Below are 12,785 nucleotides of genomic sequence, written 5' to 3'. Positions count from 1 at the left end.
GACAAGTAACCGAAGCGACTACGAGGGGAAAAACATTAAGAACATGTGTATGTATTTCTACCGCATAAAAACCGACCAGGAATTTCTGCTCTTTCACTTCTCTTAACGGAGAGCAAGATTTACCAAGCTCCTCGCCTGATTCTTATTCTACAGGCACAGATAATAAACGCGAGTGAAGCCGCTCAGTCGTGCCTGACTGTGTGCAACCCTGTGCACTGTAGCCTGCTAGGCTCCTCCGTCCATGGGCTTTTCCAGGCAAGGACGCTGGAGTTGCCACTTCCCAGGGACTGAACCCAGGTCTCCCGCACTGAGGACCCTCTCTACTGTCTGAGCCACCAGGGAAAGGACGTGGCGGGCTCTTCGGCTGTAACACTGAGAAGTGTGGTGCGCCGGCACAGCCGCCGTGGGGCCCACAGCACTATTCAACAGTCGGTCATCAGTCCACACCTGGAGTCCCACGTTCTCTACAGGAGGAGTGCCACTGAGGCCCACACGTCCCATTATACCCGACACCCTGAGTGGTTGGCAAGCGTGTCTTCCCGGGGGATAAACTTAACTTCTAGAAACAGCTTCAGAGTCAGCCATCCTGACGAAGATGAGTCTTCAACCCAGTTAAGACCATTTAAATAAGGTGCTATTATAAGGTAAGGAGGCTGAGATGGCTGGTAACCTGGCTGAGAAGGCAGTTTTGACAGAGTAAGGATTGTGACCAACCTAGATAGCGTATGAAAAAGCAGAGAAATTACTTTGCCGACAAAGGTCCATATAGTCAAAGCTATGGTTTTTCCAGTAGTCATGTATCGATGAGAGAGTCGGACTATAAAGAAAGCTGAGAGCCAAAGAACTGGTGCTTGCAAACTGTGGTGCTGGAGAAGACTCCTGAGAGTCCCCTGGACTGCAAGGAGGTCCAACCAGTGCATCCTAAAGGAAACCAACCCTCGATATTCTTTGGAAGGACTGATGCTGAAGCTCCAATACTTTGGCCACCTGATGCAAAGAGCCAACTCATTAGAAAAGACCCTGATGCTGGGAAAGATTGAAGGCAGGAGGAGAAAGGGATGACAGAGGAGAAGATGGTTGGATGGCATCACCAACTCTGAGCAAACTCTGGGAGATGGCGAAGGACAGCAAAGCCTGGTGTTCTGCAGTCCACAGGGCCACAAAGAATCGGACATGACTGAGTGACTGAACAACAACTCAGAGGATCAGCAAGGATCTCACTGATCCGTGGTTACCTCATGAAGAGTAGAGGCAAGGCCTCCCAAGAAACCACCTCGAAATGCAATGCTCATTTGGACAGCCAATGTCCAGTGCTGTTCAAACAAGTATTAGTACAACTTTAGAGAAGTACAACTACCAGTGTTTCGCTGAGCACCCACTCGACACTGAGCAGGGCACCCCGGTGTTGCCTTCCTTGTCAGGGACTCGAAAGCCAAAAAACAACAAAAAAGTTTTGTTCACCCTGAAAACAAGACAACAAAAGCATTTATTGCTTGGAAAATCAGCAAGGTCGTCTGATGGTGGCAATGGAAAGAGGGTTGCTGAGGAAGGGAAAGATTAGAGCCTGACTGACTTGTGTTCTTTAAGCAGGAAAATGCTCAGTATGAAGCTAAAGGCGAGACGGGTACAAGAGCAAATAGCAACCGTGGCACCGGACGCGATGGACAGTCGACGTTCTCAGTGCGGGTGGTCAATGGGCCAGGAGTGAACCATCTGTATTCTGATGAGTCACAGTGTCTGATGGCAGAGCTGATGGACAAAATACACTGGCTGTCCAAAGAGGCGCCACCACCCACCACAGTAACCATCCCTGCAGGGTGAAGAGTGAGGACCACTTCTGGTCCAGGAAGCCTCAGGCCATGACGATCTTAATGTTTTAATACAAATACATTCGAGACCATCGACACGGCCACATTAAGTAATGGAGGGCTCACCACGATTTCTGGGGCTAAAGCCAGTCTTGTCTTCACAATCAAGAGGGCGTCAGTAATGCCTCTATGTCTCCAGGTAACAAGACTTCAGGTCACTGGTGTCTCAACGCGCTAAGAGCACATGGTACAAGAAAAGTCTGAACAATGGGAACAAAGGAAAGCAGAGTGAGCAACCAACACCTGGCACATGGTAGGTCGGGAGGAGAAACCTGTCCAGCAGCCAGGATGTCCAAAGACGACGCTGTGGCCTTAGTAAGTCAGCAACACCTGCCACCTTAAAAACCATGTAGTCGGGACATCCCTGGCAGCCCAGTGGCTACCACTCTGCCTGTCCACCGGCGGGGGCATGGCTTCCATCCCTGGTCGAGGACCTGAAGATCCCATATGCCATGCGGCATGGCCAAAAATATTTTAAATCAGGAAGTTAATTTGAAGACTCCTGAGAGTCCCTTGGACTGCAAGGAGAGCAAACTAGTCCATTCTAAAGGAAATCAACCCTGAATACTCATTGGAAGGATGGATGCTGAAGCCCCAATACTTTGGCCACCTGATGCAAAGAACCAACTCATTGGAAAAGACCCTGATGTTGGGAAAGACTGAAGGCAAAAGGAGAAGTGGGCAGCAGAGGATGCGATGGTTGGACAGCATCTCCAACTCAATGGACATGAATTTGAGCAAACCCCAGGAGATAGTGAAGGACAGGGGAGCCTCACATGCTACAGTCCATGGGGTTGCAAAAAGTCAGACATGACTTAGTGACTGAACAAAAATCTCAATTGAATTAGGTCGGGAATCACATCTGTAATGAACCTGTGTGTTGGTTACTGTGATAGTTACAGTGATTTATGCACTATAAACATGTTCATTCCTCCTTTAATGTTTGGATATATTTTAAGAAATATTATAATAAAAATAATTTAAGTCAACCCATGAAATCCTTACTGATGTTCTCTCTCAGGAGGGTGTACTTTATTCAGGCCTTTAAAAAAAAAAAAAACACTATATAATTTTTGCCTGCTGTCTTCCCACTGCAGAAAAGGAAACCCATGATTAACTGTCCTGCCTAAGGCAAGCAATATTAGAATAAGGTATTCCTCATCAGGAAATTTTGAAACAGGAAAAAAAAAAAAAAACACCTAAGCCAAATCAGGTAAGCAATGAGTAACAGTAACATTAATAGAGTGAAATATAAGTGAAAGAGGAGAGTGAAAAAGCTGGCTTAAAACTCAACATTCAAAAAACTAAGATCATAGCATCCAGTCCCATCACTTCATGGCAAATAGATGGGGAAACAATGGAAACAGTGAGAGACTTTTACTATGGCGGGGGGCGCGGTGTGCCTCCAAACTCACTGCAGATGGTGCCTGCAGCCATGAAATTAAAAGACACTTGCTCCTTGGAAGAAAAGCTATGAGCAACCTAGACAGCATATAAAAAACAGAGACATTACTTTACCAACAAAGGTCCATCTAGTCAAAGCTATGGATGGTTTTTCCAGTGGTCATGTATGGATGTGAGAGTTGGACAATAAAGAAAGCTGAGTGCTGAAGAATTGATGCTTTTGAACTGCGGTGTTGGAGAAGACTCCAGAGAGTCCCTTGGATTGCAAGGAGATCCAACCAATCCATCCTAAAGGAAATCAGTCCTGAATATTCACTGGAAAGGCTGATGCTAAAGCTGAAATTCCAATACTTTGGCCACCTGATGCGAAGAACTAACTCCTTGGAAAAGACTCTGATGCTGGAAAAGATTGAAGGTGGGAGGAGAAGGGGATGACAGAGCATGAGATGGTTGGATGGCATCACCAACTCGATGGACATGGGTTTGAGTAAGCTCTGGGAGTTGGTGATGGACAGGGAAACCTGGCGTGCTGCAGTCCACGGGGTCTCCAAGAGTCAGACACTACTGAGCAACTGAACTGCAGTGAATTAGTGAATATATCATGATATTTTTGTCATTATTCTTCAATACTGAGCTCAATTTAGAAGTGCTCTTTTTATTGATTACCCCTGCCATTTCTCCGTCAAAATGTCCTTTGACTTCTTCTGTGTTATAGGAATGAGTCTACACAAGGAATCTGAAAAGGCAACACCACACTCAAGCTCAGTGTCGTATGCAGTAAAATCCCGGCCAGCAACCAGCACACTGTAAAGTTTGAGGTCCTCCTTTTCTCATTTTTTTTTTTTTTCTGATTTTCTATGTATACTTGAACTCTTCTAACAGAGAGCTAAAGATCCTGCTGTTGGCTCACCGAACTCCTGAGCGGTTACTTTCCAGCAGCACTGGCATCAGAGTGGAAGGTGCAGCCAACAGGTATCGCCCAAAGAAGCACCGCCCAGATGCGGGAGCCCCAGCATCTTTCAGGACAACAGATCCGAGGGATACAGGACAGAAACTGCACACTCACCGGATGGACCCAGCAGCTCAGGCACTGGGGTGCTATGAGGCCGGACACAAATATTAACAGGATTGGGGTCCACATGGAGAAATCAGGCCCACACACACCTATCTCGGGCTCAGCAGGGCAGCCTCATTCAGCTCACCACCCAAAGACCTCAAAATGCACAACCTTGAAAAGCCCAGTGACCTGGCGTTAGACAGTTTGACTGCGAAAACTCTGTCCCTGGGGCTCTATCATCCCAGGCCACCAAGGAAGGCTGCCGGGAAACCAAAGAGCCACCATTAAAAAGCGGACAGATATCGAAATGCCACACTCTCTTGAACTACAGAAAGCCCTCTAGTCAATTCAGACCACGCTAAAACTGACTGATTCTCAGAAGGCCTCTTTACCTCTAGCAAATCAAGGTATTTTTAATAGTTCTGCTACCTCTAAACCCAGAGTGGTCATGAATGACTCTCCCAACCCCTCCTCCAAGAGATACTCCATAATTAAATCACTGGGAAGCTGCAATAGTTAATATGCACAGGGAAGAAACAGGAATTTATAAATAAATGGGAAGTTATCATTTTCCCATTTTACCTGAATTTAACAACAGTATTTTTAACAGGCAAAGATGGTGCATGTGCATATCTGCAGGAGAAAAGCCAACATCCAGACAGTAACTCCTGTGAACTCCCCGCTAGACCTTCGGGACTGGGAAATTCGATCCTGTGCAGAGCTGAGTATAAATAACCACCTTCCTTCCTGCCTGCTCCAGTCTGGAGCCAGCATGACAGAAACACAGAGCCCCACAACTCAACATGCCTCATCCTCTACAGCCTTGTGAGGAACAAAACCGCAGGCGAACTGAAAAGGGCACATCTCCATCCAGGACGCCGAAGACCCAGGTTCAAATTCCGACTCTGGCCCTCACTAGGCCCTGGGACTTTGGTCAAGCCACCTATGCTTGCTAAGCTTTGCTTTTCTCATCTGAAAAACATGAAAAAGAGTATTTAAGAACCCCCACGTGTTTGGTGGATGGATGATACTAGATAATCGTGTAAAACTGGTACACACTAGAGCAGGGTTTCTGCAACTTTGCACTACTGGTGTTTGGGGCCTGCTAAGCTTTTATTGGGGGGGCCTTCCTGTGCTTTGTAGGATGCTTAGCATCATCCCTGGCCTTACCCACGGATGCCAGGAGCATCTCCCAAGTTTTAACCACCAAAAGCCTTTCCAGGTACTGCCAAAAGTTCTGGGGGGTCAGGGGGGCTTACCACCCAGTTTAAAACCACTGTACCTGGTACTTAGTAAATAATTTAAGAAAGGGTTTCTCCCTCCCATCCAGTAATCACCTGAAACAAACCTGGGGGGAGGGGGGTGATGGTTATTCTAGAATTTTCCCTTTTTCTAGTCTAATCGGTCAGTAGCCACATACAATGCCTTCTGCCTTCCACGTGCCTCTGGGATTTACTCTCTGCCTCCTGCACCCTTACGTGGTCAGTCCCACAGCCACGGCCACCAGCTCTGCCCAGGCAGCTATGGGACCGCCCACCGTGGTCCACCTCCCCGTCCGTTCTCTGCCAGCTGCAAGGTGAACATGAAGAAAGCACAGCTCTAACGAGCTCTCACAGTGCCCCAGAGGATAAAGCCCCAGTTCCCTGACAAGGTCCACAAGGCTGTTCACAGATAACCAGCTCCTCCTGTGACTCTGGCCACTCGGGCCTCTCGGGTGCCCCCTCTCCGCTCCCTGGAGACCTGCCCTGAGACACCGCCGAGTGCTGGTCCCACCCACAGGCTCTGGAGCCCGACTGCCTCGGTTCCAGTCCTGGCTCTGCCGCTTCCTAGCTCTGTGACCCTCGAGCAAGTTAGCTAATCTCTTTGTGCCTCAGTTTGCCCACCTGTGAGATGGTGATAAAGTACCCACCTCCAGGACTTCCCTGGTGGTCCAGTGGCTAGGATTCTGCACTTTCAATGCAGGGGGCCCAAGTTCAAACCCTGGTCAGGGAACTAGATCCCACATGCCACAACTAAGAGCCTGCATGGCCAAATAAATAAGTAAATATTTAAAAAAAGAAGAATTTACAAAATACCCACCTTCAAGGGCTGTTGTGAAGATTTTGCAAGTTAGTTTTTGTCAGATATACGCGTTAGCACCTAGCAGAGGAAAAGTTCCCAACTTTTAACTACTGGCTTATTTTAATCCAAAACTCAGCTCAGACGTCACTGTTCGAAGCCTACACCAGTTTTGCCACCCACCTTCAGGGCCCAGACTCAGCTGCCCTCCTATACAGTTATCGCTACTACCGCACTGACCACAAGTGGCTGCTGTCCACGTTCCTGTCTCACGTAGATCAGACCCTCCCTCGGAGCAGGGGCTGTGTGTCACTGACCACCTCAGTCCCCAGCACAGCATCAGGTCTCACGCGTGTCCGCTCCACGCAAGCCAGAATCCCAGACTGGACAATCTCAGCAGATCAGCCAGTCCGAAAAACAAAGCCCTTATTTGTTCATGCCACACAGACCTCCCCTCCCTTCTCCTAGTCTAGGCCATTACTTCAGATTTTCTTAACTGTCCTCCTTCCCTACAATTCCAACTGAAAAGACCTCCTGCTTCTCCAAGCCCCCTCAAAATACGAAGACATTCCAAAGAAGAAGGGCACTTTGGATCATTTTACACTGGTTTTTATTTTCCACAGATTTCTTAAAGGCCAAAGGAATTCTTGAAACTGCCATTGCCCAGACCAGAATATCTGCTTGAAACCGTCACTTTGCAGAATTAAGGTCACCTGGCAAAGCAGCACAATGTCCTTGTTACCCATGTATTAAAAGCACCACAAGACTGGGAAACCGGAATAAAGTAGGAGTTTGGGATTAACATATACACATTACTAGATATAAAATAAACAAGGACCTACTGTGTAGCATAAGGAACTATACTAAATATCTTGTAATAAACTATAATTGAAAAAATCGGAAAGAATATATATACATACATATATACATGTACAACTAAATCACCTTTGATGTACACTTGAAACTAACAATACTGTAAATTAACTATACTTCAATTTTTTTTTTTTTTTTTGGCTGCACCACAAGACTCGAGGCATATACGATCTTAGTTCCCCGACCAGTGAGTAAACCCAGGCATTCAGCTGTGAGAGTGTGGAATCCTGACCACTGGACCGCCAGAGAACTTCCTATACTTCAATTCTTTTTAATTATTTAAAAAAACGAACAAAAAAAAAGATTCGGAACCTGGGAAGTCCCTCCTCCCTGGAGCAACAGGATATTACCAATGTTGGGACTTACCAACCCACCTCATCCCATTCATCAAATCGTCCATTACCGGTCACTCCTGCCCCTTCCTACAATTATTAATCTTTTTGTGTCCTAAGACCAGCCTCATTCTAACAAGACAAGTGCTTGTTATGAAAGAACAATATACAAAAGCTAAGACTATACAAGGGCTTTGAGTGGAGAAATAAGGTCTGAGACTCTGAAAACGTGAACTGTGAACTCATCAGAACAGTACTTCTCACACCTGATGTTCAGTTCAAAAGGTAAAACATTCTCAAAGCCCCTTTCTGTGCTAACTCAGATTCTTCGGTTGGTATTTCACTTACACAAACGTAAAACTAGGTCTGCATCCGATGGCGCTCCTTGCCACCAAGCTGGTTCCACGCAGCCCTGCTGCATCGCATTTGACGTCTAAACTCACGTCTCCAACACCCTTTCAACTGCAGACAGAAACTTCTGTTCGCATCACCAGACACACGATGATTTGGCCTTCTCCAGGCAGGAGGATACTGCTGATGTATTGAGTCCATTCTGGTCTTATCCCCTTAGTGTGCACGTACTGAGTCCATTTTGGTCTTATCCCCTTAGAGTGTGTGCATGCTCAGTCATGTCTGACTCTTTGCAACCCCATGGACTGCAGCACCCCAGGTTCCTCTAGCTTGGGGTTTCCCAAGCAAGAATACTGGAGTAGGTTGCCATTTTCTTTCTCCAGGGGATCTTCCTGACCCAGCGATCGAGCTCTTGCCTCCTGCTTCTCCTACGCTGGCAGGCAGATTCTTTGCCACTGAGTCACCAGGGAAGCCCGAGCAGGTATGTTACTCTTAACATAATCAAAACACACCTTTGGATCTCCCCTTTTCCCCTTACTATTAGGTAAGTAACTGGTGTACTGAGTCCACCTAACTGCTCACACCAAAACCCTGGGTGGTAGCTCCATATACATCTATCAAGACCCAGGCACTTCCTCCAAAATACAGACCAGACCCATCCACTTCACCACATGGCACCATGCCCTTCCTCACACCTCAGCCAACCATCACCTCCCGACCAACCAACCAGTACTGGAGATTCCGGACTGGTCTCCCTGCTTTCTTTCATGTCCTTCCCACAACAATCCTTTCTCCCTAGAGGCGCTTCACAAATTAGATCCTGCTACTGCTCTGCTTAAAACCCTCCAACGGCTCTGCAACTCTGAGAAAAACCCAGCCCCCCAAATCAGCTCCTGTGGCCTCTTTCCACACCCCTGCCCCACACGCCCCAGGCACCCTGCTTCTCTCTCTGCTCCTCAAGCCTCTGTGTCTGCTATCCACCCACCCTGTCCCCCGTAGCCTGGAATATTCTGTCCCAAAACCTCGAGTAGCCATCAACCCCTCACTCAGGTCTCCGCTGAACTCGTCGTACTGTGGGTTCTTGGACAGCATGGACCCCCTCCAGGACACAGGGTGGGGGGGGGGCACTCTGCCCCCCTCAAGGATGTGAAATTTGCAAAAACGCATCAGAGCTTCTCCCTCACAGCCACATGGCAGAGGCTCACGCCACTCAGCCTCACTCCCCACCAAGGCTCTGACTCTGGGAGGAGGAACACCGCACTTCCCAGCATCAGAAACCACTTCCTGTGTTTGGGGATTCCCACAGCCCGAGTTCCGGGGCCAGCTGGGGCCATCCCCCAAGACAGAAACCAAAAGTGGAAGAGGGGCAAACAGACCCTCCCAGCAGCGAGGCGGTGAGCCCAGTCAGAGGTTCCTGCTGGACTTTTCCCACCAGAGACACACGGAGAGTGGGCAGAAAAGAGGCAGTGGAGCGGGCCTGAGGCTGCTGTCCTTCCCAAGTGTGCCTGCAGGACTGGCTCTGGGCTGGCAGCTCCGTCCACTAACACAAGCGTGCCCCAATGGTGAAGGGTGCCCAGACTGACTGTGCCAACACCTGCCCTCCTCCTGGGAGCTAGAATTTTAGCACGCGGTAGGCAGGCGGCACTGACACAGTCCATTCCCAACACAAAGCTTGGGCACTGGGTCTCTGACGAACGCCCTGGGAGACAGCATCTCCTCCACGTGGTCCCAGCAGCGGTCAGAGGAACGGAGCCCGCCCTGCCTGACGCCCCTGGAGGAGGCCTCTCGGAAGCTCCCCGCTGATCTCCGATGTCACTCCGGGCGCCATGATTTCTTTAGTGATTCCGCTTTGCTACCCTTTTGCTGTGACCAGCTCTAACTGTGAGTGGACCCGTTTCCAGGTCCTAGGACTCCTCCTACGGGATCACTGAGCCTGGCAGTGGCTGAGTTGATGCCCACCACAAGAAGGGAACAGGAGGGCTGAGGCAGTTACAACAAGAGGCGCCCCGCCACATGGCAGCCAAGGGGGCGGGGACAGTGTGGGAGGCAGCATGCAGTGTCCAGGGTCCCTGGGGCCCCATCGGATGCTCCCTGCAGGCTCGCTGGCTGCGATCCTGCGTGTCCAGCTTCTCTTCGTCCTTGACCACTGGCCAAGCCTGACTCTCCAGCTTGACAGGTACTTCTGGGCTATGCAAAATGCCTTCAGTAAATCCCGTTCTGCTCAAATCCATCAGAGTGGGTCTCTGTTGCTTGTAATCAAGCGTCCCCAACTATCAGAGATTCTGTGATACAAACTACACTATAAACAAAATTGGAATGTCCAAAGAGGGCCAGGGCAGGTAGAGGGTCCTGTGAGTCCCACGATCCCAGTCCAGAGAAGGTTCTGCTGAGCAGAATGAGCTTAAGTGCCCTGCTTTCTGTTACCCAAACTTGGTGCCTCTTCATTCGAGACTATTTTTCAAATCACCTCGAGGCAGAAGCGATGGGATGCGCACAGCATAGAGACCTGTCACTAAGACACAGAAATTCCCAAAGCAGAGAGTTCATCTGGATAAGATCACTGGCTGTCATTTACCAGCCCATGGAATTGACTGGAAGGAAAAAAACAAAACAAACAAACAAAAAAAACCTGGAATCTAAGTTTTCATGATTCAATACTGCCAAGTATTCCACTCAACTGATACCAGCCTTCAGCTGTTGAACCCCCAGACATACCATCCTGAAGTCACAAGCTCTCACCCAAGCAGGGCCCCCGAGGAGGGGGCTCTGCTGGTTCCCATCCATCCAGGTGCAGCTGCAGGAGACAGGGATCAAAGCAGACCCTCACAGTGGACACACAACAGCAGAGCCGGAAGCGGCCGGACTGGCTGAGCAGCGAGAGCTCCTGGCTACTCCTGTTCCACCAGCAGCCATACCCTGAGATTCCTTATCTGCTCCCTCTCCAAATGGGAGGTTTATTGTAACATCTTGTTCCTTCTTCGCTGCCGGAGGCTGGACGGATCTAGTGACCAACTACGTCAGAGTCACTAGATATTAAAAAAAAAAAAAAAAAAACCTTTCAGGTGGAGAAGTGGCAGGGTGTCACCCAGAGATCTCTGCAACACTTAAACAAATACTTGGGCCGCCTCTCTGGGGAAAGGGAGAGTGCGATTCCATGAGACCATGGACATTTCTGAAGGTGGATGAATTATCCAACAGGTGCACTGTGGGGCCACCACGGGGCTCACCCAGCTCAAGGGCGGGACCAGTAAGGCAATAAAGGTAACCCCACCCCCGCCTTCCCACTGGCTGGCTGAGGGATGCGCAGATCTCAGCTTCTGCGGGCCAGGGAGACACAACGGGAGATTTCCTGGCTGATTATGGGAACGAGATTTTCTTAATCTTAAGCAGAAAGCCACAGGAGGTGATTATCTTCCCTCTGCAAGCAGAAAAGGAGAACAAAGCTCTAACTGCCACTGGCAGCCAACCTCAGACCAACAAAGGCTCTGAACCGGGCCAGGCTATAGACAGCAGAGTCGTGAAAAACGGACTCGATTCCCCGATGAGGCCACTGAGCAGGCACGTGTCCTACGGTCCAGGTGGGAACTTCTTAACAGACACATCATAACTGAACAAGAGAGATTAAGGCTGCAGTTGCTGTGACAACCACCAAGAGTCTACCATAACACACAAGGTTGACGTTGGCCAACTTCAACTTTGGGGAGGATGAGGGATGCAGGGGAGATAAGCGAGTGAAGGACCTACCACCACGTGAAATACACTTATCAGCTGGAAGATGCATCCTTATTTCAGAAATACTAAAAGCCGCATGGGGAGGGGGGATAAAGACACGTCCCAGGTTAGCTGTTACATGGCATTGGCCAACCCTGTCCTTCCGTTCAGGAAGGAACCACCATGAAACAGACCCTGGGAAGCAATGACACTTGAGGGACGTTACTCAGCTTGAAGGCAAAACAATGAAGAGCTTCCGGCCACTCTATTATTTTTGCCTAAGACTATGGCTATGTGTAGTTATCACTTTGATATCTAAACGCTCAATTTAGATAACACCTCAATGAGGCAATTACGTAATGACAAGACCTCTCCCTCAAAACCCAAGAAAAAATAGAAACAAATTTGAGTTTGATCACAGGCCACACTTTTCATAGTGCGCACAGGAGAAAGTTAGAACACTAATAAAGATTCAGACAACGTCTGTGCAACCACAAGACCCTGAAGGATGAAAATGCAAGCCGTACGTGTCCATAGCAGAGAAACTGAAACACCTGGTTTGCAAGTTGCTGGGTGAAAAAAAGAATCGGATGTAACATCCACTTTTTCTGAAAAAATAACCAACCTTCTACCCCTCCCCTCCGCTTCCCACGGTGGGAGGCTCCTAGAAGGCGCCACTGGCAGCGCAATGACCTCGACATCCTCGGACCCAAAGCACAAAGGGGGCTGCTGACAAAGCACGCCCAACCCAGCAAACACTATCCAGCTGCCCAAAGCTCGAAGTATCTGCATCAAACACTATCCAGCTGCCCAAAGCTCGAAGTATCTACCATCTGGGAGGTTTCTTTCTGCCTCATTTTCAGACTCACTCTTACGTTAAAGGGGCAGGGGCGGGGGTCGGGGGGGGGGGTAGTTCGTAGTAGAAATACACAAAACATTTAGCAAGCAAAGAAAGAAAACCAAAAGAATGGCAATCCCTCTGCCCAAAGATAACTGCCATCACTATCACGGGTTGGTTACGTTCCTGGTCATGTTTCCTCGGCATAAACACTTTAAACCACAATAGGATTCTACTGCTGTGAAGAGACAGCACACCCACTGTTTTGTAACCTACTTTTTCCACTTTTTATA

The 12,785-nt window shown here is 48.8% G+C and overlaps 1 protein-coding gene and 1 non-coding gene across 3 annotated transcripts in view; one reads left to right on the top strand and one right to left on the bottom strand.

The window, feature by feature from the left end:
- The window catches only part of NEDD4L (neural precursor cell expressed, developmentally down-regulated 4-like, E3 ubiquitin protein ligase), a 371,596-nt gene that overhangs the window by 349,648 nt on the left and 9,163 nt on the right, over nt 1-12,785 (bottom strand). The window lies entirely within an intron of this gene.
- On the top strand, nt 6,249-6,321 carry TRNAE-UUC. The gene has a single exon. It is a non-coding gene; the product is annotated as a tRNA-Glu (tRNA).

The sequence above is a fragment of the Capra hircus genome, chromosome 24, assembly GCF_001704415.2.
Source record: "Capra hircus breed San Clemente chromosome 24, ASM170441v1, whole genome shotgun sequence".
NCBI lineage: Eukaryota > Metazoa > Chordata > Mammalia > Artiodactyla > Bovidae > Capra > Capra hircus.
Note: the sequence above shows the minus strand (reverse complement) of the source record. Positions and strands in the feature narration are given on the sequence as shown.